The sequence below is a fragment of the Ciconia boyciana genome, chromosome 1 (assembly GCF_034638445.1).
Source record: "Ciconia boyciana chromosome 1, ASM3463844v1, whole genome shotgun sequence".
Taxonomy (NCBI): domain Eukaryota; kingdom Metazoa; phylum Chordata; class Aves; order Ciconiiformes; family Ciconiidae; genus Ciconia; species Ciconia boyciana.
Genome location: NC_132934.1, coordinates 55,556,179 through 55,578,473, shown reverse-complemented (window position 1 = coordinate 55,578,473; position 22,295 = coordinate 55,556,179). Strand labels below are relative to the sequence as shown.

At 42.4% G+C, this 22,295-nt stretch overlaps 1 protein-coding gene across 2 annotated transcripts in view; it reads right to left on the bottom strand.

The window, feature by feature from the left end:
• ATF7IP (activating transcription factor 7 interacting protein) overlaps positions 1-3,546 on the bottom strand; it is a 113,404-nt gene extending 109,858 nt beyond the window's left edge. The window contains exon 1 of one of the 2 annotated variants that reach the window (XM_072867569.1): positions 3,402-3,546. The gene's annotated coding sequence lies outside the window, so the exon portion shown is untranslated. Of the gene's footprint in view, positions 1-3,056; positions 3,224-3,401 lie in introns of those variants that run through there. The other variant, XM_072867574.1, reaches the window with a different exon arrangement.
• Between the last annotated feature and the right edge of the window lie 18,749 nt (positions 3,547-22,295).

The following is a 22,295-nucleotide window of genomic DNA, read 5'->3' as shown; positions in this document are numbered from 1 at the left end:
CTTGCAACTTATTTTCCTCATCTAATAACCCTTATGAAAACTGTGATGTACATCTGTGTCACTGCAGTAATTTCCAAAATAAACTTATAAACATATAACTAGCCCACAGTATAGAAAAACACCACATGGAGTGCAAATGGAAAAAATGCATTCAACTTGCAAACTATTTAAGAGGAACATACTGGTAAAGTATCTTTTGGCCTTACTATCTACATTTCATGAATAACCTTGAGATTTTTGGCATAAATACAATTTCTGACAATAAGTCCAGATAAACCAAATTAACGATTATACTATTAAAAACATATAGATGGGGAGAAATTTGATTTTTTTCTTGTTTTAGAAGGAAATTAGAGTATCTGGTTTAGTCAACTACTACTTACTGTGGAAATATTGTCTGTTTGTGACAGAAAATATGTCTTCTCCCAAAAATCACAAACACAATGAAAATGAGGATTTAGTTACTAATTTAGAATCAATTACTAAAATAGGATTTAAAAAATGTTTAACATGTAAACTGTTTCTGTTTGCAACAGATTCTGTAAAATCAGCATTTAAAATTAAACTATTTTTATTCATAGGTTGTTCAGTCTCTTGGCTAGCAAGATCACCTCCCATGCTGGGAAGAAAGCATATGTCTATATTATACATTTCCTGTCTTTATGCCCCAAATGGAAGCATTACTCAAGGAAAACTAACATACTACAGTTAATGTTGATCTTCTAAATATGTGAAATGGGCATAACAATACAAGCTAAAGCAGGACATATTGGCAAACGGCAGAGGATGGCATATATGCATATCTACTGGGATTAGCATCTTACTGAAAACAGACTTCGTAATGGCTAGAAGATAAGAATTAAGAGGTCCCTCAATAACAGCATCAAAATTACTGTTTCAATTGATGTATATAATTATTGTATCCTTCTATGAATCAATTCTGTTATGATCAGTTTCAAGCCTACACAACATTCAAGACAGTCCTGTTTAATTAATTCATACAGCAAAATACAACACTGTTCCTACATTATCACAGGAAGCATCAGTTCAGCACTGCTACACTTGGTAGCAAGGCTGCAGCTGACAAAAAGCCTTTTACTCCAAGCAATGTAGTAAGTCTACGAAACTAAGAACATAACGATGAGAACACAAAGGTCTCTTGAAATTCTTTGAAAAAGAACACACGATGAGCTGTTACTTATAAACAGTGACAAAGCAAGTTTTCAGTATTTTAATTATTTGGCATTTATAAAAAAAATGTATTGCTATCCAAAAGTATTAATACAATTCTTTTCTGGATTATATATACATAGGAACTTGATTTGATACTTCTGGAGCATACAAAATAATAAGATAACTGCCAAAGTTGACGAATAAATAGTGGGTGTAGTTGCCATGATTCATGAATTGCACAAGTCCTCATGCAATCATTAGTGAATTCATTTTATGATAGGCCTGACAACTACCATTAGCCCCATTTCAGAGATCTGAAAACTGAGAAATTACCTACCCAAGATCACATATCAAATAGCAGTGGTTTTGTGTTTGCTTCCCTCCCCCCCCCCAAAGAATTCTTAATATTCGACGTAATACTCTCCTTCATACCTTCCTGTAGGACTGCACAAACCAGTACCTAATCAGAAAAGCATACTTATTCCTTACACTGATATCTGCTGTTTGTGTACAGAGTTCATATTTAACTTATTAATTTCAGATTTAAGCAGAACTTAAGCACATTCTTCACATTTTTATTTTTAAAAACCTAAAGTAAATATTAATAACTGTAATTGTAACTAGATCAAATTGGTATAACAGATAATGGCCCCAAATATATTTTAACTTGCAAAAGCAAGCCAAACAGCATGCTTGTAGAATACCCTGGTCTTGCAGATGCAAATTCCAATAAATTTTTTCATAACAATATTGTATTTGCTTGTATAATCTGGGATATTGACCAAACGTATTTATTAACATACTCGTACTTCCGCCAATTAGCATGTTAAATAAGCTGTCTAGGTACACAAGTGTTATTTTTCTGTAACGGTATGAAGGCTGCAGTTTTTAGCTTATTGACTGTTGCCTAAAACACTTGAGCTGTTCACTCCTTTATTTTAAGAGAATATTTTTCCACCAACAATTCCATCCAATTTTTCCATCCAACAAGTCTATCTGTGTTAAGCATCACAGTGACATTACAATACATAGATTTATTTCAAGATTACTATTATGCAACAAAGTATTCTAATATAGGCATTTCCACTGGATATCTGTCAAAGATTAGGAGTTCTAATAAGAATAATATATACCTGTTAAAAGAAAATACTGCTTGAGGACAATGCTATACCTCTAACGGGCCCCAATGTCACATCAGAATTAAAATCTGAAACGCTTAACCATGAATACAGTTTCAATATTTTAAATGCTCAAGTTCAAAGAAAATTAGATGTTAAAATATACCTTCTTTACATGAATATACTACTTAAACTGTTAACTTTTGCCATTTTGTTTGATGTGGGCTTCCGCAACAATCTGGAGTAGCCACTTGGGCCTTGCTTACTGATGACATCACATAAATAAGGCACAACTAGGCCTTCCCCCTCCCCCCCCGCACTGAAACACCCTAATTTCTAGTAAATTAGCATGCCTATATGCTTCAGAAACTTTAATCTGAAGTTCCTCAGCGCACTACTGAGCGCAATAACAAGAAAAATGGTTTCTCCTTGTTGCTTCCACAGCCCATCCACCGTGACACTCAACACCCGCTGTATTTGCGAGGATATCCACTAGCTGCATACAGCACCACCCAGGTCACACCATCCCCAATTCGGACAATGAGTAAGGAAATACTTTCGAGGCACCGGACAGCTGGACGTGTCGCTGTCCCACCCAAACACCCACCCAGTGTGGTCTAGGAGGCGTCTCCATTTCACCTCACCTCTCCTCACCGATGCGTAAGACAGAATGCAATCAGACAACTGCCTGGTGCTGCCCAGCTCTCTGCACCTTCAGGACACAGCAAGGTGTCCCAGCTGTGCCCTGCCCCACGCCAGACCTACCTGTGACCCGCAGCAGACGCCGCAGGGATCCCTCCACACGTGGGGGGCGGAGGAAGGCGCCTCCCCTCACTCCGCTCCCCACCTGCTGCTACCACTGCGCGAAAACAGAAACGCGCATGCGCGCCGCCGCCTGCACTGGAGCCGAGTCACGTGCTCCCATGCAGCGCGCGCGTAGCTCCGCTGCGCTTGTGAGCGAGTGTGGGTGCGCGCAGCGGCGCGTGTGCAAAGCTGCAACCCGTGAGCATGCGCACTGCCGCCGCCGCCGCCACCACCGCGCGGGGCAGCGTTCCGCAAAGAGTGCTGCCGCTGCCCGGCCGTTCGCGCCCCGAAAGGGGCGTGCGGTACCTGTGCCCCTGCGTCCCGCGGCGGCTCCTGCCTCAGCGCTCGGCGGCCGCCGCCTCTCCCGCCTTCCCGCTGCTGCTGCTGCCGTAGATTCAAAATCAGAACCCGCTCCAGGCACCAACGCCGCCTTCCCCCCGTCGCACGCGCCAGGCCGTTATGCAAATAAGCACCGTGTCCCCTCCCCTCTCTCGGCTGACCCCGCCCCCTCCGTGGGCACAGGGGCCGGCAGTGGGTGCTGCCTCGGAGACGGCCAATCCCAGGGCCGGCCATCTTGGCAGCATGCAAATGAGCCGCCGAGTTATTTAAATGAGCAGGTGGCTCCGCCCCTTGGCGGGCGGTGGCGGATGGTTATTCGCGGTAACGCGCCGGGGCTGAGGGGCGTGCTGCAGCCGTCGCTGCCAGGGGGCGCTGTGGTGGGGCCGGGTGCAAGGCTCAGGGGCAAGGCTCAGGGGCAGGGCGGGAACAGCCGGACCGCCCTTCCTTCCTTCCTTCCTTCTTTCCTTCCTTCCTTCCTGTCTTTCTTTCCTCTCTCCCTCCCTGCCTCCCTCCCTCAGCTTCCCGCCACAGCGGCTGTGGGCAGCGTGGCTCTGGAGCCTCTCTGACACCTTCGAAAGCCTGCCCGAGGTCCGCTGGGCATCTCTGAAGATAACCTGTATTATCAGCTTCCTGCATCGTTTGCTGCGGCTCCCTTATTGCTCCTCTTGTCCACGTTCTGGGCTGTGTGCAGGGTAACTTCAAGTTTTCTCCACGACAGGCTGCACCTGGCCAAAACACGGAGGTTTGGGGTTTTTTTTAATAACCAGCTTTGGGTTTCAAGAGTGCCAAGAAACCAAGCAGTACCATTGGCTGTGCTTTAAGTGGATCTAAGCACGTGGCTTATCCTGGGTGAGCTGCAGGTCAAAACCACAAGTGGGCATTTCCCACCCACCCTACATTTCTGCCTCAGGGGTGCAGGTGGGAGGGGGAGAAAACCGTGGGACCTGCTTTAATCTGAGCCAGAACTTGGCACCCTTTGTACCATAGCCAAAGGCAGGAATGACCATTGCCAACAGCTGGTCTGTCCCACGAGGCATGGGTCACGTCTAGCAGAGAGACCGGCGGCTGTATCCTCAGGTACACAAGAAGGTACAAGAGCATAGAAGGACACATGTACAGTTTTGGCAGAAATGCTTCTATACCGCCTGTGCTAATCTAGTGCTGAGATTCAAATACCAGTCACCTACTAACCCTGTAATGGAGAGTCCCATTCCCTCCTTTTTAAGGCCAGTAAAGTTCACATTCTTCCTACTGAAGGTGTGAAAAATGGCATCCTGATTTATCTACTTCAAGAGAAAGCTAAATATGAATTAAGTTTTTGTCCATTGCATATAGACCAGGCTGACTAACAGGGCGCTCTGTTCCTGTATGTTGTGAAACAGTACCTATGACACAGCCATTGTAAGAGTCCTGGCAGATGTGCTTGGCAGATTGAGTGGGAGTGTTTTAAGATGCTGCCATTCCCAGTGGTTTGCCTGACCTCCTTGCTACATGCTTCCATTGCACAGCCAAGATGGAAGAAGGAAATGTATATATGTGCCCATAAATTTGTGCTAGCACATCTGCAACAGTGCTTTAAGCAGGTGTACTAGCCTGGGAACTTGAACTGCTGAAATGTGAACATATGTCTTGCTCTGCTGTCTTTGCTACAGGCAGGAGAATTTCTAAGAGAAAGTGTGACAGACACTTGCAACAGTAATTTCTTGAACTTTCATGGCTAGCTTTATCGAGCTGCAGTGCAATACTGCAATGTTTTGTCTTGGAAAAAGGGAGACTTGAATTTTAGTTGAGTCTTTAGTTGAGCTTTTGCATACAGTCAGAGGACAAGGCATTTCAGAAAGAAAAGGCTAGAACTATCCAGAAATGGGCAGTTCCTAGCCATGCCTGTTGCTTAACTTGAAATTTCACTGCTGGCAAGCACTTTTGCAGGGTCCATGCATATACATCCTTTGAGAGTCAATCAGGAGTGAATGCTTTGTGGCTAAAAGATGCATGTTTTCAGAAGACTGGGTATTAGTACAGCCATCTCTTTGGATAACAATTGGTGTTATTCCAAACTTAATTTAGTATGGAAGCTGTTACAACACAGTATTTTGTCCACTGCAGTGCATTTCATGCACCTGAAGGGAGAACAAAGAAGGTTTTGTTACCCTAAAAAATATACTGTTTGTCAAGTCTGCATTTAGGTATGAATTTGTTGCTATTAGCTTAATTTTTTTTTCTCATGAATAAATAGAAAATATAGAAATGCACCAAGAAATGAATGATTACAAAAATCTTTCTTGGATCTCTGAGGAAAGGATAGTACTGAAAATCTGAGTGCCTCAAAAAAATCTTATTTGTCAGGCTTAATATCTGTCTCTATTTGGTGATAGGATGCAGTTTATTCGCCAACTGAGGGGACCATCGACTACTACTAGAAGAGATGGGATGCTGTTGATTGTGATTATCCCCAGACTCTAGATGGCTGACAATCTCTGAAGTATTTATAAGTCTACTTATAAACATGCTGCTGTTCTTTCAAATGCTGAAGAATCCAGCTGTCCAGAGTTTATACGTTGTTCACGAGCACAGAAACTGAGAAATCTCTGAAAGAAGTTCAGAGAGCCAGTTCTGTAATGAAATACAGAAACATGAAAGTTGCCATTGAAATCTCACACTTAAATAGCATGGGAAAGTTTCGGCAAGGCCCAGTAGACCAATGGCTATTTCTTAAGAATACTCATAAATATTTCAAGTGCTGTTTAGAAAGGTGTTTTTTGTGGTTTTTTTTGTTGAGGTTTTAAAAAATTATTAATAAATTAAACACTTACTTGAAAGGTGACAGGAAACAAACATATTAAAAGTTTTATATAGAATTGCCTAGAAATTTAATGTGGTGTATGAATTCTTTTTGCAAAGACAGAATGTGATCCTGTTCTTCACCAAAGCTTTACAACAATGACAGAAGTGGAATATAGTAACTTTCTTTGCTCAAAACTGTTACGGAAAGACAAACTATTAAAAAGCAAACAACCAAAATAAGTTAGTTTTGTTTTCAGAACTGCTTGTTGTTGATCACCAAAGACAATAAAGATTAACGGAAAATCAGCATCAAAATTATTTTTAAATGGAAAATTTATTTTACTTAATCACAAATTATGTTAATATGTTCATAATGATATCATAGCCATTTTCTATTATTACAAATATATATCAGATGATTTATTATTGCTTAAAAATGGGTTTACAGAAAAACTAAAGAATACACCCCATAATTTTTTTTAATGCCAGTGTTCTTTTTTTCAACTTCTTTCTCAGGCAGTATTCCTGTTCAGCCTTAAAAGCAAAAAAAACCACCTGTATTTTATTTACTTATTCATGTACTCCACAGTTGTGTTAATTAAATCCAAAGTTGTATTAATGTAGCTGTTACAGCAAGTAAGTGCCCTGCTATGGAATTTCAGAAACCAGTATAAGCCGTAGGCTAACTTCCTTAAATTTGAAGAGCAATGACCATGTTTGAAGTATCAGGTTAGTAATTTGAGGAAGCAAAACTCCGGATTTTTGTCAACTGCTCTTGCTGACATCAGACTGGTCATAAATTCGAAAAAGCAATGGTTATCAGTTTATATTGCTCAGACTCTTTGCAGGAAGAAAGTTAAAATAAAAAATTGTTGAGAAAATATGACTTCAGCAGCTTTTCTTTATTTGCAATTTTTTTTTTTGCTGTGAAAGTGACGTGTAAAGCTAACACTACACTGGAGTTAAATTTACAAGATACTAAAATTGTAACACCACAGAAAAGTAGGTGTCCACATAGTTCACTTTTCTGTCTGAGGACTCTGCTAATGTTTTCAGGAATGATAAACACACAAGAAAAACAAATCGTTTCCAACACACTTTACAAAAATTAAAAAAAGAGTATTTTATGTGCAACAGAGAATTTCTTCTTGATGATCTCAATTCTCCACTGAACTTAAGGCTTGAAGTACACATATAACATTTCATTTTCTTATTTCCAGGTACTGTCATAGGACAGCTCCCAGCCTATGAATGACATATCACTAGTAAGCTGATTACATGATCCTTCTTTCTGTATGTCATATTGTGTAAGAAAAATGAGACTTAACACCTGGAGTATTTCCCAAATATTAACTCTCTCCATATGATTTAATAATTGCTAATGGAGGTATTGCAGAGTCACAAATGGGAATGATAAAAGGAAAAAAGGAAAGTGATGCACAAAAGAGGTATAGTTCTCAGTATGAAAATGTACTTTTTATATACAGACAACTACTGACTTAACAAAAACAAAATATGATCATAAGAAATGGTTAGAAATAGGGAAAAAAGGAAAAGTCATTTTATTTGTACATTTTATTTTTAAATTTCTGGAAAATGTATATTTACAAGAGGTCACCTTGCTAAATGGATGACATTTTTGAGCCAATAAGATTTACGTTAATTTGTCTTGGTAATCGAATAGATTAGTAAGTATTTCTTGCGTAGTAATAGCCTAATAGGATGGAATGATTACACCTTCTCTGATTATAAACAGTTCCTACACAGGCCAAAAGAAACACCATAATACCAGAAAGTAATTTCACTAACAGAAATATTTCTGGCAAGAAAAAAAATATATCCCTATCTGACAACATAATCTGTGATTTAATGACTCATTTGGGACTTCAAGAATTACACTAGGAAGGCTTAAAATGTCACTGAAAAAGGAATTGCACGGTACCTTTCTGGTGAAGAAAAACAGAGAAAATTTTTAAAATTAAGTTTTCATATAAGAGCACTTTTTTTTAAAATACAGAAACTTAAAGCACAGCCAGCAGGAAGAAATATATGAAAATATGTTAAGACATTTCCTAAACTTTTTAAAAACATAAACTTAACAATGTACAGAGAGCACAAACATGGTAAATGTAACCAAAATACTTGAGGAAATTTTACTATAATGAATTAAAGCTATTTAAGGCATTTTCACTTAGGTTACTTTTCACTGTAGATTAAGTACCTTCCCGTAATGTGACTAAATATGCTAATATTATCTATTACCTTTAAGGGTAATAAGAGGATTTGGGGAAAATTCCTAAATCTACTCTATTCCTCTCTGATTTCATAGTAGCATTACTATTACTATTATTACTATTATTATTACTATTACTAAAGTAAACTTTACTCATCATGAAGTAAATATTCTGCTGCTCAGCTGTTTTGTAATCAAACTTACTCTGTGGTGACTTTGCTGTATTAACTAACTCATTTCTTTACTAAGCAGACATGTTTAGGTTAAACACCTACCAGTCATTTTTTCCTCTGATTTGTCCTCTCCCTTTGCTACCTTCCACATCCACCATAACAAACTAGATCTAACTTCATTTCTGGTTTTAATAAGAAAATTGTATTTTGTACCATAAAGATTGATATAGTTCAGTGGTCAGTGCAGCGTTCGATGATGAAGAAGTAGTGACAAAAACATGTTTTTATAGCTTGTTAAATTTGTTTCTACTACACTAAACTATCAGTATTTTGAGATACAAGCAAGTATCATCTGCACCGTGAATTCTTGTGCTTAACGTCTAGCTGAAGAGTCTATCAGACTTTGAAAGGAAAAGTAATGTTAACAAAATGTGACCTGATTGACAGTGGGAATATCTTAAATGAAGATCCTTTTCCAAAGGGTCTAAAAATTAAGTCAATTCTAAGCACCGATCAGGAATCTGTTGGAAAGAAGTGTTTGTATGCCATTGTCCCACTTATTCTTTGATATGAGAAAGTTGTGAAACCCAGTTGTAAAACAGCACCTGATATACTGGAGAACCTTAAAGCTATAAAAGATGTTTTGGTTTTAGCTATTTTTCTTGCAGTTTATTTTGAATCACTAGAAGTATTCCTGTGGTGGCTGTGGAACAATCTGGTTTTCATCAAGTCTGTTGACTATGTAACTTACTTCCTGAACACAGTTGTCTTTCCATTACTTCAGAGATAATTGCTCTAGTAGTAGCTTGGTTTGGAAGATGCCTTTTCCCCCCTAAAATGCAACGTGATACTGCAGCAGCATTGTTATTACAGTAGAGGTTGAGAAATTAGTGCTCAGTTTTAACTCCCACATACTTCTTAGATGCAGGGTGCTTGACCTCCGCATTACACAGGTGAAGTTTTATGAACATGTGTCTCATTAAGTTTTATCCAATATGTTTAAGTATTTTTAGAAACTGATGAAGAAACGTAAAAAATATTTCATATGTTTCCTCCTTGGGAGTATGTTTTGACCTGTTGGAAGAAATCTATCTGAACATCACTCTGGAATGTAATGAATATGGGATGTCTTCAGTAAAATGAACTATGCAAATAATCTGAAATGTGTGGGCTGATTTTTGTGTAGTCGTGTTACTGACTTAGTTTAAATGAATGAAAATATTTGACCTTTTTGAATGTTTAGAAATGGAAATACTTTCTTTAAAAGAAAAACTTCTATACTGTTTAAAAAGGCTTACCCTCAGGGTGAATCAGTTTATTTTCTCAATTTCTTTTTCTCAGCTCTAACCTTGGACTTTTTTCAATGTAATATCTGCTGTAGATCTTTCTAGAAAGTGGAAGACTCAGGGGTTAACGAATCCAAGTGGTAATAGTAGTCATAAATTTCTCAGTAAATGATGTGCATCTGCAGGAAATTGCCAGTGAAGAATCAGATGCAGAGTGATTCTTTAAGTTGTTCAGTAACAACTTAAAAAGGTAAAATACTTGGGCTTAGCTGCAGTGAACTTTTTCAAGAAGATATTAATTACAAAATAATTGGGACTTAAGGATATCTCATTATCTCCTCAGTTGTACTTTTAAAGGTCTCTGTTTTTTTTTTTTTTGTCTTCAACACAGGATGATCGGCCTTGTATTAACTTGCTGGAGGCTTTGTAAATAAAAATTTGGCTGTCAGAAAAAGAGTGGAATGTAAAAATGTGCTTGTTTGGGTTTATTTATTTATTATTGTTGGTTTTATTACCATTGTATTTCCTGTTTGGGTTGAATTTTCTTCACAGTGACTTAAAGTGAAAATGAAGGGCAACTTAAAACTCACTGTATTTATGCCAAACCTAAAAAAGCAATCATACTTATTTAAAAAGAAAAAAAAAGAAACTTTTGAAGTTTTGGGTTTTGTCAGTGTTAAGTTGCCCATTATTTTTGCTAGAAGTCATTGTCTTGTCTTTAAAGCTTTTTCCTAATTGAAGTTGTCATCTGGTATTTTTTGCCACATTCTGAGTACTTTCTCATGACTTCCTCCTATAGGTTCTCTTTATTATGTGGTAAAACAAGATCAACATATCTTGTAAAAATACAGCTTAAAAATATCAAACAGTTCTTCCAATACTGAAGCAGGTAACTAACCAAAACACATGATATTCACTGATTCTGATTACAGTCATCAACAAGTGGAGAACTCAGCACCTATCCATTGCCAGTTACCACCATCATACTTAATAACGTATTTAATTTCCATGACTTAGCAGAATAATTTTAGATGATTTCTCCAGATGGTGTACTTGGGGAAGTGAGAAAGGAGCTCTTACATTTTTGGGGTAGGGGTCCTACAGATCATAGTATATACACATACACCCAGGAAGGAAAGAAGGAAGGGGGATGGGGGGAGGGAGGCAGGCAGGCAGGAAGAAAGGCAGGAAGAAGGGAGGAAGGAAGGGAGGGAGGGGGGAAGGAAGGGAAGGAGGGAGGAAGGAAGGGAAGGAGGGAGGGAGGAAGGAAATGAGGCAGGAAGGCAGGCAGGAGGGAGGGAGGAAGGAAGGGAGGGAGGGGGGAGGGAGGCAGGCAGGCAGGAAGAAGGGAGGAAGGAAGGGAGGGAGGGAGGAAGGAAGGGAAGGAGGGAGGGAGGAAGGAAGGGAGGCAGGAAGGCAGGCAGGAGGGAGGGAGGAAGGAAGGGAGGGAGGGGGGGAGGGAGGCAGGAAGGCAGGCAGGAGGGAGGGAGGAAGGAAGAGAGGGAGGAAGGAAGGAAGAGAAGGTGGGAGGGAGGAAGGAAGAGAGGGAGGAAGGGAAGGAGGGAGGAATGAAGGAAGGAGGGGGAGGGAGGAAGGAAGGAAGGAGGGGGAGGGAGGGGGGAGGGAAGAAGGGGAGAAGGAGGGAGGAAGGAAGGAAGGAGGGGGAGGGAGGGGAGAGGGAAGAAGGGGGAGAAGGAGGGAGGGAGGGAGGGGAGGAGGGAGGCAGGAAGGAGGGAGGAAGGAAGAGAGGGAGGAAGGAAGAGAGGGAGGAAGGAAGCGAAGGAGGGAGGAAGGAAGGAAGGGGGAGGGAAGGAGGGGAAGAGGGAGGGAGGAAGGAAGGCAGGCAGGAAGGAAGGAAGGCAGGAAGGAAGGAAGGTGGGGGAGGAAGGAAGGCAGGCAGGAAGGAAGGAAGGCGGGGGAGGGAGGGGGAAGGGGAGGAGGGAAGGCAGGAAGGGAGGAAGGAAGGCAGGCAGGAAGGAAGGAAGGCAGGGAGAGGGAAGGAAGGAAGGGAGGGAAGGAAGGGAGGGGGAAGGGGAGGAGGGAAGGCAGGAAGGAAGGCAGGAAGGAGGGAGGGAGAGAAGGAAGGAAGGGGGAGGGAGGGAGAGAAGGAAGGAAGGGGAAGGAGGGAGCGAGGAAGGCAGGCAGGAAAGAAGGAAGGAAGGAAAGGAGGGAGGGAAGGAAGGAAAGGAGGGAGGGAGAAAGGAAGGAGGGGGGAGGGAGGGAAGGAAGGAAGGGGGAGGGAGGAAAGGAGGGAGGGAGGAAGGAAGGAAAGGAGGGAGGGAGAAAGGAAGGAGGGGGAGGGAGGGAAGGAAGGAAGGGGGAGGGAGGAAAGGAAGGAGGGAGGAAGGAAGGAAAGGAGGGAGGGAGAAAGGAAGGAGGGGGAGGGAGGGAAGGAAGGAAGGGGAGGGAGGGAAGGAGTGGGGGAGGGAGGAAGGAAGGAAGGTGGGGGGAGAGAGAGAGGGAGGGGGAGGCGAGGAGGGAGGGAAGAGAGGAAGGAAGGCAGGCAGAAAAGAGGGAGGGAAGGAAAGAAGGGGGAGGGAGGGAGGAAGGCAGGCAGGAAGGAGGGAGAGAAGGAAGGAAAGGAGGGACAGTGGAAGGAAGGCAGGCAGGAAGAAGGGAGGGAGGGAAGGAAGGGAGGAAGGAAGGAAAGGACAGAGGGAGGAAAGAAGGAAAGGAGGGAGGGAGGAAGGCAGACAGAAGGGAAGGCAGGAAGGAAGGAAGGGGGGAAGGAAGGAAGGAAAGCTTAGGTCACACCTTCTGCCCCTTTCACCAGGGAGGCATGGTCCTCAAAATTTGAATGAAGGAGACACTGATGAGAAGACCTTCTTAGAATTTGGCTAACAGGCTAACATGTACACATAGAAACGATCTTATCCCTCTACCAGTGTAGCAGGGCCCTCTCACAGAGACATTCCGTATGACAGAGACACCTGAATTCACTTCTCCATTCCCAGTTTTGTGTGAGATGCATCTATTCTATACCAGCCATTCCCTGTGGCTGTGAAGGCTGTGAAGAGCAGATGGATGCCTGCCTATGAGAAGAGAAGAGTGGAAATTAAAAGGAAGGGGACCAGTTGATTACAACAAATAGCAGGATTGAAAGTAGAGCTGTCAAGTGTTTATCTTCTCCATTCCATTTACTTTATCCCTTAATGTCCTCATCCTCTGCCACAGCTGCAACCCGCTCTCCTTCCACTCTTTCCACTTCTCCATTCTCTAATCTTTCTCCTGTTCTAACAGTCTTATGTGTGCCTTCATTCCTCAACTGTGCTAGGATTGTAAGAATCTGGAAGTACTATTACCAGTTCATGTTCGGGGGCTGCATGTCTTGTGAGCCCTGAATCAAGTGTTACCAAAGCTTGTTTTCCTTCGATCCCAATCAGTTCCATTGTTCAGGGGACAGGATTCATTATTTCAACTACAGCTATGAAATGTGTCTGCTGTACAGCCTGTACAGTCCCTTGCTTGTGACTGAAATATCATGAGCAGGTGGGACAGGGTATTCTGAGCTGTTCAACAATCATTTGCTTGTGCAGCTGGGTTCCTGTGGACTGGATTTATCCCTGCCATGGCTACGGGTGTGTTACTCAGACTCCTAGTTTCCATTCAGCAGCAATGGCAGTGGACCGAGTTAAAGCTGAAAAAATATTATATTATTTCTACCCTCCTATCCTGCAAAATTGTCTTAAGGTTTTATTTACAAAAATAACCACTGAAGCCTGATTTGAAGCTGTGCCAAGAATATAGTTTCCGCAGAACAGGTATAGCAGCTGTTTTATTCAATATAACCAATCTAAAATATATACATAATAATTATGTTTTCTGTAATTTCTAATAGCATATGGTATTCAAATAAAAATAGAATTATTAATAGTGAGCCTTTATGAAAGTACTTAAAAATCTTAGTCCTGGACTCCAAGACATGACTGCACTAGCTACTCGATTATGGTGGGTTAGCCATGGCCAGCAGCCAGCTGCCCACCCAGCTGCTCTCTCAATCCCCCCTCCTCAACAGGACAGGGGGAGAGAATTGGTTGGAAAAGCTCATGGGTCAAGATAAAGATGGAGATTGCTTTCCAGTTACCGTCACAGGCAAAACAGACTTGACTTTGGGAAAATTTATTTTATTGCCAATTAAAATAGATTTGCGTTATGAGAAACAGAACCAAAAATTAAAACAACATCTCTCCCTCTGCTTTTTCCCAGGCTCAACTTCACTCCTTCACTCCCGACTCCTCTAACCCCACCCAGCAGTGCAGGGGGATGGGGGATTACGGTCACTACATAATAGTTCCTCTCTGCTGCTCCTTCCTCCTCACACTTTTCCCCTGCTCCTGCATAGGTCCTTCCATGGACAGCAGTCCTTCAGGATAAACCTGCTCTGGCAGGCATCCTCCACGGACCACAGTTCCTTCAGAAAACATCCTCCTGCTCCAGGTGTGGGGTCCTTTGTGGGCTGCAGCGTGGATACCTGCTCCACCATGGTCTCTCCCATGGGCTTCCAGGGAATACCTGCTCCACCGTGGTCCTGTTCACAGGCTGCAGGAAATACCTGCTCCACCATGGTCTCCATGGTCTCCAGGGGAATCTCTGCTCCAGTGCCTGGAGCACCTCCTTCCCCTCCTTCTTGTCTGACTTTGGTGTTCACAAGGTTGTTTCTCACACTTTTTTTCCTCACTCCTACTGCCATACAGTGTTTTACCCTTTCATAAGTACGTTTTCCCAGAGCTGCCACCAGGTTGGCTGATGGGCTCAGCTGTGTCCTGCAGTGAGTCTGTTGCGAAGCCAGCTGGAACTGGCTGTGTCCAGCACAGGGCAGTCCCTGACCTCTTCTCAGAGGCCACCCCTGCAGCCCCCCTGCTACCAAAACCTTGCCACCGACACACAATACGTTCTTCCCCTTGCCTTTGTGAAACATGTTTTGTTTAATGTGAAACATTAAAATATACATTCATCACACATCCTCCACAAATTTCACTCACAACATCAACAAAAAATTCCTCATATCGAAATCAAAGTAACACCATCATGACACTGACAAGGGTGAACAATATATACACACAATAAAACTCCACCACTTGTCTCTTCACCACAACAAAAATTCCCAACACCGGTATCAAAGCTCCCCCAAATTATTCCACTCCCTGGCAATGTCCAGTCCGAGTTTTGCCCTTTACCTCTCCCAATTACTGTGGTTATCTCAAATTCCTTGAGCTCCATGTTGGACACCAAAAAGGACTGTGGTGGCTTAGCCTTGTCTAGCAGTCAGGTGCCCACCCAGCCGCTCCCTCACTCCCTCTCTTCAACAGGACAGGTGGAAAAAATAGGATGGACAAGCTTAGGGTAGTCAAGATAAAGACAGTGAAATCACTTACCAGTTACTGCCGCTGGCAAAACAGACTTGACTTGGGGAACATTAATTTAATTTATTGCCAATTAAAATAGATTTGGGTAGTGAGAAATAAAAACAAAAATTAAAACAACACCTTCCCCTCCCCATCGCAAACCAAAATGAGCCTGAAGTTCCTATTGTGTAAGAAATCATATATTTTCCTTTATTCTTTGCTTTTTGATAAAAATGCTGAAACATTAGTTCCTTTTACCACAAGCTGCTACTGATTCTTCTTTTGTTTGTGTTATTCTGCTATAGTCTTACAAGTTGACGTTTTAATGTTTTCTTGATGTAGCTCACTGTATAAGTCAAATTATTAATTATTAACAAAACCATCATTTCAAATGTACCTCATTTGTTTCAAAAGGAAGCAAACAACTTAAAAATCAAACCAAAACATTATCTCATCATACTTGGTTTCTTCATTAGGATAGGGTAGGGACAGGTTTCTAAGGAAGTTCTTTCTGTGGCAAAAATACCCCTCTTGGAGCAGGGGGAAGAGAAACAGATCATGCAGAAAATCCATAGATATGTGGAAGAAGTTATGCTGATGCTCAACACCATGTTCTAAATGCTTATAACATCTTTGAGCAAATTCACTCTTTATTTTGCATTTTCACATTAGCCCAATTTTCAGATACCAATAGCTCTTTAGGATTTAATCTGAAAGAAAAACATGTTTTATATTAAGTTGTATATTAATAGTACTGCTTAATGAAATGTCAAAACTACTAAAAATATATTTGATTGAAAATTCAGACATTTTCAATTTATAAATGCTCATTGTGTGACCTCAGTTTATCCTGGTCTTGTGTCTCTAAAGAAAAAACAGAGAGAGATCTCTAGAACTCAATGTACTGACCGGAGTTAAATAGTCCACCCTCATGATGCTAGTGCTGAGTTTCCTGAAATGAGGAATGCATCATTTTTAGTATATCTAACGGTAACACTGTCAGCTACCAAAATACTTTTTGTGTGATGAATTACAGAGAAGTAAATATTTCACAACACTTAAGTAACACACTTTCTACACAGTATTTGATTAACAACAGACCTGGCCAACAACAGAAATAATTGTCAGAGATATCACGTGAATATTTGATGCATTTTGAAAGAACATATCCATTAAAACTTGCTTAACTTATGAAGTTTAACCAACTATCTTTTCTTTCTTTACATCCTCCTCTCCACAACCACTATTCCATTCCTGTCCCCAAAACTTGACTCACAAAAATGTGTCTTGGAACTGCATTGGAATCTGGTCAGGAGTCTCACTGTCAGGGGACAAAGCTCTGAACAAAGACATGAACCCCTCAGGTGAATAGTCAACTCCTTTCAAATTACTGAGGGTTTTAGGTGCATTTCTCTCCAGTCTTCTGTGTAGTTCTGCCTTTTGTACTAGTCTCATGGTAATGTCCATCCCATTCACTCCTGAGTTGTGTCCACAGAGCATGTGTGCTTTCTGTCTCACCTGTTCCAGCTGCTCCAGGCTCTGGTATCTCTTTTGCTTTACCCTTTCGCAGCCTGTCTGTGGCTTTCACTTCCCCCTGAGACGTGAAACTGTTCAGGGCTTCTCTATTCAGTTGAGAAGAGAGCAGGTTCACTCACATTTCTCGTGACCCAACAGCGAAACCAATGAGGAACTACGTAGCTACCAATTGGCAAACCTGTAAGCTACAGCATTGGAGCAACAGCAGAAAACCAAAACTGTTTTGTATATATCCATCATAACTGTGAGGACTGGCATTATTATACAATACTCCTCAAAAGGAGTCGATGCTTTTTATCCAGGAAAGCCACCTACCTGTTACAAAGGGGTAAAAGGTTTGCCTGGTTTCAAGTTTTGCTTGGACGAGTAATTTTCTTGTGCTTTGCAGTTTTTTCTCTTTCTGGCGGCCTTGCTCCCTCGACTTTTAAAGTGGCTTCTTCCAGTTACTCAAAAGTAATGTCCCATTTGCTAGAGGGGTTGTGGTTTTCCACTATACAATTCTGCTTCTTGATAAGGATTAGCACCATGGTTTTACTTAGTAGTTACTTGCTAGTTCACCAGTAGAGTGTTAAGAGTGGCTCCCTAGAATAGGAAACCAAATGTTTTTGGGGTTTAATTTCCCACTCAAGATGATCCCTTCATGATGGGTCCTCTCCGGCCACGCACACTCTTCAACTCCTTCAGGCACCTTTGGAGAAACCTACTTCCACCAACATATGGTGTGTATGGAAGTAAAACAAAATATGTCTGCCCATTAGCTGAACTGTGACCCCAGTGAAGCTCGTGAAGGGTCGCTGCGCAGCCTGCCTGAATTCCTGGTCTCTGCTTTTAGTGAACAACATTTTTGCATATTTTTTTTCAGAGCCGTGGAGCAGCCAGTAGTCCTGAAACTGTGTAAGGCAGAGCAGGGAGTGCCGCCTGGGCCTGGCGCCTCCGGCCAGAAGACGAAGGGGAGGGCGGCCTGGGGTCCCCGCGGCTGACGGCCAGGCCAGGAGGTGCGGGGCGTCCCAAGTACCCGCGCGGGGCCCCAGGGCCTCCCGGAGAGGGGCCGCCATGGCAGCCCGCCGACCGGGGACGGGGCGCGGGGAGCTGTCACCGTGGCAACGCGCGTGAGGTAAGCGGTGTCGCCTAGCAACCGTGGCTCCGGGCACGAGGAGCCTCTCGAGAGTTCGGAGCACGGCCGTTGGGGAGGGGGGAGGGGAGGAAGCGGGAACCTGCCTTGAAAACGGGCCCCAAACCGGCCAAACGGAAGGTCGAAGGACAGGCTGAGGCGGGAGAGGCGCAGCGGGTGTCTGTAGGAAGGTGCTGGGTGTGCCGGGAGGGCGCTGGCTTGGCCGGGCCCTGCGGGGCCTGGCTGCGGCCGTCCCTGGGGAAGGCTCCCCACATGCCCCACTCGTCCTGCAAATCTGTCATGTGCTCCCCTCGTCGTTCCTGCGGGGGAATACAGCCAGGGCAAGGCGAAGAGTGCGTGGTGACATAAAAGGGCGTTACGGAAAGTCCCTGCCCCAGTGTTGGTTTTCTTGGTGGAGACTGAGATCAGAAGGAGTTCATTGAGCGTATCACTCTCATGCAGCGGAGCTGCTTTCAAGCCACTGGGGCAGTACTTTTTTTTTGTGAACTTTAGTAATGCTTATAGGTATAACACAGTTCCTTAAAATAGAATGTGTTTACAGAGACTTACTGAGATCTAGACTTCTAGACTAGTGGTGGAACACTGGAACAGGTTGCCCAGAGAGGCTGTAGATGCCCCATCCCTGGAAACATTCAAGTCCAGGCTGGATGGGGCTCTGAGCAACCTGATCTAGTTGAAGATGTCCCTGCTCACTGCAGGGGGCTTGGACTAGATGACCTTTAAAGGTCTCTTCCAACCCAAACTATTCTATGATTCTGCATCCCAACAAAAGAGGTCACAAGTGAGAGAGGTTCAGGGGAAGCTGATGGAGACAACCAGATGTCTGATAATGACAACTGATTTTCTTTGTTTTTCTGTGCTAGATGTTATGACAATTCGCAACTGGCCGGTGCCGACTGAGGAGAGAGGCAAGGACGCAAAGTACAGAATTACAAGAGTAAATATTTATTCATGCATGTGAGGTGTCCAACCCAAATTGGGACACCCCAAATGCAGTTTTACACAAGGTTCTTGTAGCCCTCAAATGTTTAGCTACAACACAATTTGACTAATCACTAACACAACACTACTGATTACTAATCATAGTAAAACTTCGCAAAGCAACTATATTTCTACAGCATTCTGGCTGCTTCTCTATTGATGGAGACATCAGTCTTGCTATAGTTACTTACCTGTGACACCAGAGGACACTGGGAGGGTTTCAAAGATGTGTCAGAGGGGCTAGGATGCTGGCGTTACCTTGGCTGTCCAGGGGTATCTTTTATCATTCATGGACAGCTCTAAGCTTCCAAGAAGCAAAGTCCTTATTTCCAGGGCTGGGCTGTCCTTCTGGTCCTTGCAATGAGCTGGTGTCCATTAGTTTGTTTCCTTAAGCATGAACAATACCAGTCTCCAGTGAAATTCCACTACCTCATTACATTGCAGTGTATAATGTGACCTAATATATATTAACAAAGTTAATACACTTTCATACTACAAAAACTGCTTGATATAATAGTTAGGGAAGGGAATTTCCATAACATAGACAACAGATCAGAATAAGAAGGTGTAATACAGAGACCTAGTGATGGCTTCTACATTGACTGATTCCTCAGGAAAGACATCTGGCTGTTATGATAGACACGTAAATCTTCACTGAATATGAATTAACAATTAAAAAGTAACATAGAAAAATATGAGAAGACATGCAAAATTGGAAGAAAAATGACACCAACAATAGTAGAATATTAGCCTGTCTATCTGTATCTCTGTATTCTATTCTCTGATATGAAATAGTTTTCAAGTGTGATACTTCCATCTCAAACAGGTACACCATTAAAGAAATTTGAGTTCAGAGATGTCTGAAAACATTGATTAGAACAAAACCAAAAAGTTGAGAATGTTTTGTTTAGAAGGTAATAAGTGACAACAGCTATAAAAGCTATGAAAAATACTCAGTGGCACAGAGATTTCATGCTGACTTTCCATTTGTCCTTTCAAAAAACATGTCGAGGGCATATTGTGAAAACTGAAAGACATGCACTGTGGATGTACTAAATTACAGCAGTCAGGAAGCCTATCGGGGTTATAGTCTCCGTATTAGAAGTGCCTGGTGCAGCCCATGCTCCATCTGATGTGAAAGAAATTGCTCCAGTATGACACTTTCCTATCACCACTGCAGCTTCACTCAGACCTGAACTATTAAACAGATGCAATTTCTACATCACATAATAGAAACCAGGTCTACAAGTTCATAAGATGTGCACAATGTGGGCAATGTGCGCTTGCAGCCCAGAAAGCCAACCAAATCCTGGGCTGCATCAAAAGAAGCATGGCCAGCAGGTCAAGGCAAGTAATTCTGCCCCTCTACTCTGCTCTGGTGAGACCCCACCTGGACTACTGCATCCAGCTCTGGAGTTCTCAGTACAAGAAAGACATGGACCTGTTGGAGCAGGTCCAGAGGAGGGCCACAAAAATGATCAGAGGGATGGAACACCTCTCCTATGAAGGAAGGCTGAGAGAGTTGGGGTTGTTCAGCCTGCAGAAGAGAAGGCTCCGGGGAGACCTTATTGCAGCCTTTCAGTACTTAAAGGGGGCTTATAAGAAAGATGGGGACAGACTTTTTAGTAGGGCCTGTAGCGATAGGACAAGGGGTAATGCTTTTAAACTAAAAGAGGGTAGATTCGGACTAGATATAAGGAAGAAATTTTTTACAATGAGAGTGGTGAAACACTGGAACAGGTTGCCCAGAGAGGCTGTAGATGCCCCATCCCTAGAAGCATTCAAGGTCAGGTTGGACAGAGCTCTGAGCAACCTGATCTAGTTGAAGATGTCCCTGCTCATTGCAGGGGGTTGGACTAGGTGACCTTTAAAGGTCCCTTCCAACCCAAACTATTCTATGATTCTATGATTATATATTCTAAGATATCTCAAATAAAAATGTATCTGTTTTTCATCTTCTTGAGTTTCATTCTACTTCAGGCATCAAACTTGCATCTCTTACATCCACAAGAGAAACCAATTCTGAGCTTTTTCCATTACTATCAAACTGCCCAAGGGGAAAGAAATTTCTAATTGTTTTGTTAAAGTCCCTACATGGCAATCTGAATTCCTGGTACTAGACCTATTCTACAGGTCTTCTTTTTAGCATTTTGGAATTGCCATTTGAGTATAAACTTTCCTACTAACTGTGAAGTGGGTATGTTAAGAAGCAGCTGATGAGGAACCATGCTGGAAGCAAGTATCTAGGCAGACTCACTGCCATGGTGCTAAAAGCAAATTTGTGAAGTCCCAGATTTAGTGCCCTGCACCCCTCAATTTCTTTGCTGCAAAAAAGCACAAACTATGCCAAATTCTTCAGACATCAGACTTTCACTGTAAAGTACAAATCACAGTGGCTATAAGTTCTTTTTATGATTCATGAGCACACTTTATAGCATTTCTGAAATGTAGAATTTTATTCCTGGTTTCTAGTTGATGTGATAAACTTCCCTGGCTTTCTATCTCCCTGTTTATCAGTACCACCAGCACCAGTTGGTCAAATTATGGTCTGCTGCATTAGAAAAGAGTGTATGCTATTCTTTATAAGATATATGGAAGAGATATATTCCATCTGTAAAGAGACCTTGTTTTACACTCACCTTGAGTTTAAACTGAAAACACATTTAATATCAAGCACAGAACAGTAACATTTTTATAGTCAACTCTGCTATTGAAAGCACCATATTTTATTTCATATAGCCAACTTCTGCATGTGCCCTCTTTTACTATTTAACAGTGATAAACAGTTATATATGGATGTGTGGGTTTCCTCTGCCCCACACTTTACCATGTGTATTGATATGCTGATTTGTTAATATATAATTCTGATTTTGTAAATGATGTTGTAAGCTTCAGGGTAGTGAGAAAGCAGGCCTGTAGATCTTTACACTGTTATCTGACATTTGCACTAACCATAAAACATTTTAGGAATAAACAGGCTATGGATCCCTGGTTCAGGAAGTTTCAGGCTTACTCAACAGCTTCTTGTCTCATTTTACATCACCCATAACTTATGCACTGGCTGTGCGGTGCTGCTGCCTGCTCTCGCTCTGGCACCCAAGATGATACTTATCAGCTCTGTGCGGCATGTGGTGAATGAGGACTGGGAGACAGCCTGTAATGACAGGCTGTGTCCATGGCACATGTCTCCCAGTGTGCTGTTCTTCCCAAAAGCACATTCCCTGGCTGCACCCTGTGATATGACTATCAAGGGGAACTTGGCATCGGAGAAAATGTGTCACCATCTTCTTTGAACCACGGGGTTTATTGCAGCTGGTCTTTAGAAGCTGAGAAGCCTATGCTTGAGGAAAACATCAGCTACTGGGGGTTTCAAATATAGCTGCCATGCTGT